This window comes from Gymnoscopelus microlampas (genome assembly GCF_963454915.1).
Source record: "Gymnoscopelus microlampas genome assembly, chromosome: 24".
NCBI classification, from domain to species: Eukaryota; Metazoa; Chordata; class Actinopteri; order Myctophiformes; family Myctophidae; genus Gymnoscopelus; species Gymnoscopelus microlampas.
The window spans coordinates 7,425,816-7,429,841 of NC_139961.1; the positions used below are offsets into that span (position 1 = coordinate 7,425,816).

The 4,026-nt window shown below is 43.2% G+C and overlaps 1 pseudogene across 1 annotated transcript; it reads left to right on the forward strand.

Moving 5' to 3' along the window:
• The first annotated feature begins 389 nt into the window (after positions 1-389).
• On the forward strand, positions 390-2,087 carry LOC311040525 (tripartite motif-containing protein 16-like; annotated as a pseudogene). Its single transcript has one exon. The product of its transcript is annotated as a tripartite motif-containing protein 16-like (transcript).
• Positions 2,088-4,026: the final 1,939 nt, after the last annotated feature.

Genomic DNA, 4,026 nt, shown 5'->3' on the forward strand with positions numbered 1-4,026 from the left:
CCCCTCAAGTACCCCTGGGGGTCCCCGGACCCCACTTTGAGAACCAATGCTGTAGAGTATCTGTGTGCCGGTTATTTACACAAGCTCATAATAAAGAACCATCTTGAACCTTGAACCTCACCTGAGTGTCAGCAGATTCCTGCCAAGCCCTTTTTCTTATCAGACCAATAATAATACAAGGGACAAGGTTCAGTGTGGCTTTGTCTATATGAACCAATCAGAGCGGAGCTCTCATCTCATGTGACCTATGAGGACATTAAACCAAACTAAACTCGTGTGATAGTCAGTCAGTCAGTCAGACAGACAGACAGACAGACAGACAGACAGACAGACAGACAGACAGACAGACAGACAGACAGACAGACAGAGAGAGAGTCGGTCGTACTAAAATGGCGCAGCAGGGAGTTCAACTGGATCAGGAACAGTTCTGTTGTTCCATCTGTCTGGATCTACTGAATGATCCAGTGACTATTCCCTGTGGACACAGCTACTGCAGGAGGTGTATCGAGAGATTCTGGAACCAGGACGATCAGAGAGGGAGCTGGGACAGCTGTCCACAGTGCAGACACACCTTCATCCCAAGACCTGTTCTGAAGAAAAACACCATGCTGGCTGCGGTAGTGTAGAGCCTTAAGAAGACAAGACTCCCAGCTGTTCCTCCTGATCACTGCTACGCTGGACCTGGAGACGTGGCCTGTGATGTCTGCACCGGGAGGAGACTGAAAGCTGTGAAGACGTGTCTTCAGTGTCTGGTCTCTTACTGCGACACTCACCTCCAGCCTCACCATCGGTCTCCTGCCTTTAAGACACACAAGCTGGTCAAAGCCTCCGGCGAGCTTCAGGAGAACGTCTGCTCTCGTCACAACAAGGTGAGGACGCTTTTCTGTCGCACCGATCAGCAGTGTGTCTGCTCTCTGTGCTCCGTGGACGAACACAAAGGTCACGATACGATCTCAGCCGCAGCGGAACGTACTGAGAGACAGAAAGAGCTCAAAATGAGTCAGCAGAACATCCAGCGGAGAATCCAGGAGAGAGAGAAAGACGTGAAGGTGCTTCACCAGGAGGTGGAGTCCATCAACCACTGTGCTGACAGAGCAGTGGAGGACAGTGACGCCATCTTTACTGAGTTCAACTCTTCCGCGGAGAAACGACGGTCCGAGGTGAGGGAGCTGATCAGAGAGCAGCAGGAACGTGAAGTGAGTCGTGCTGAAGAACTGAGGAGGCGTGTGGAGCAGGAGGTCAACCAACTGAGGAGGAGACATGCTGAGTTGGAGCAGCTCTCGCTCGCAGAGGATCACGTCCATTTTCTACAGCGTTACACCTCCTCCCTCTCAACGATCGGTGAATCTACACACCCGGTCAGCAGCGATGTCCGTCCTCGGAGATACTTTGAGGACGTGACCGTGGCCGTGTCCAAGATGAGAGACAGACTAGAGGACATTCTTAAAGATGGAGGGACAAACGTCTCAGAGACAGTGAGCAGAGTCGACGTTTCACTGTCAACACCATCACCAGAACCCAAGACCAGAGCTGAGTTCTTACAATATTCACGTCCAATCACACTGGACCCAAACACAGCTCATCGATTCCTGTCTCTGTCTAGAGGGAACAGAAAAGTAACAGGGTTGTACGGACCAGAATCATGTCCTGATCACCCAGAGAGATTCACTGAAGAGCGGCAGGTTCTGAGTAGAGAGGGTCTGACTGGACGCTGTTACTGGGAGGTAGAATGGAATGGATCCCTTGTTGATATAGCAGTCTCATATAAAGCTAACAGCAGAACAGGGTCTGGTGATGAATGGGCATTTGGATCCAATTTTAAATCATGGTGTTTACGGTGTATCGGAGTTGGTGCAGGTATATATATTTATAGTTTCAGACACAGCGGCATTGAAACTGACATCCCAAGTGGTGAGTCCTCCAGAGTAGCAGTGTACATGGACTACAGTGCAGGTACTCTGTCCTTCTACAGTGTGTCTGACCCCATGACTCTCCTCCACACAGTCCACACCACGTTCACACACAACCTCCATGCTGGATTTACGCTTTCACCTGGAGACACTGCTGAGTTGTGTGACCTCGAGTAGATCACGCTTTTGTTTTTGTCTCTCATGTCACGAGTCCAGAATAGTTTCTTTGTTATTCCATTGCTTTTCTCTCAGCCTGCAAAATGTCAACTTTTAGTTATAGGGAAAACAAACAAAAAAAAGATGATTTGATGTTAGAAAACAGTTGTTCCTAAACTTTGTCACCTGAATCATGTTTATTTTATTTGTCTGATGGGAAGATTTTGTATGATTTGTTAACCGCTTTGAACTTGATAACCCTATTTTGGTCACAGGAGAAATCTGATTTAAAAATAATAATACTAAAAATAATATTTCAATCAAAATGTACCATATTCTTAAACAGATTTTCAAAGCTTTTCAACAATCTTAAATTTTATTTTTAAGCTCACAACACATTGCCTTGTGAGCTTGTAGATCAGCTATTTGTGCTATGCGTCGTATGATGAAGTATATTATAGGTAGCTTAAAGTGGTTAATAATCTATTTTAATATTGTGTTCTCTTGTATTCATACACTTTATTGGTACCATTTGTCTTGTTATGATGTGATCATTACTTTATGGATTTCATATTCCATGTGAAATATTGATTTTATTTTTCCATATTTTCTTCTCAGAACAAAAATTACAGATGAAATATGGCAGACAGGTTGGAATTAATAATTATATTATAATTAATTTATAATTCATAAAAAGTAACCAACATGTTAATAATAGTAGAATAAACATTACTGACTATTGTTTGTCGTATTCTTGTTTTATGAGTGTGCATTATGTCTTTATGTCATTGATTCTCAAAGTAGGGTCCGGGGACCCCCAGGGGTCCTTGGGGGGGTTATAGGGGGTCCCCAGCAATATGTGTTAATATTGGATCATCACAATACTTTTATCCACTTTAACCTTTTATACTTTGGCTATTCAAAAATAGCAGATATACAAGCCCATAGTGTGGCATTTCTGCTATTTTTTTATTATTATCTTGAACAGTACCAAAAGTAATTTAAAAAATAGCAGATCTACAAGCTCACAACGCTTCGCGATGTGACGCGTTGTGAGCTTGTAGATCGGCTATTTTCAAATAGCCTAGACATAAAATAGGGCTAAAGTGGTTAATGTATGTTTTATAATGTAATACTTTATATCTGCAAAGTAACTAAAGTTTTCAAATAATCGTAGTGGAGTAAAAGTACAATATTTGCCTCTGAGATGTAGTGGAGTAGAAGTAAAAGTAATTGGACCCCAAGTACCTCAAAGTACAGTAGGCTACTTGAGTAAATGTACTTAGTTACTTTACAGCACTGCAAACGTCACACCTCTGTTAAATATTATTATTTTATGAGTGAACTTCAACCTGTTGGCTGACATTTTATTGCTGTCATTGTAAAGTGAACGGGGACACAAAGGACAGTGTTACAGTAGTTCAACCTCAGTCAGATGTCAACAACCTTGTTGACACCTTAAGCACTACCCTAACAACATTTTGGGGGGCAGGATTTCCTCTTTTGTCAACAATAATGCACTAAAGACTCTATAGCTGGCAGGGGCGTGCACAGACATTTTGAGGGGCATGTGCTCAAGTAAATTATACTTTTTTTTTGTTGACTTGGTCTGCTCTTTTTTCCCTCTACACCTATACCTCTTTGCCAAAAATAGCCGATCTACAAGCCCACAAAGCTTGTAGATCGGCTAATTTTGGCTAAAGTTCTACCCAGAAAAGGGATGCTAGGTTTCGAGTGGTTATGGTAAAAAGAATAATCATATCACATAAAGATTTGGCGGACCCCCTGTAGTAACTCTGAGGACCCCCTAGGGGTCCCGGACCCCCTGTTGAAGACCCCTGCTCTAAACTGAAAAAAAAAAAAAACTTTTTTTCTTCTTTTTTTCAAAAGGGCACTTCTGGTCAAAAGGGCAAAGGGCAGGTGCTGTAGCACCACCTAGAGTCTTTCTGTGCACGTCCCT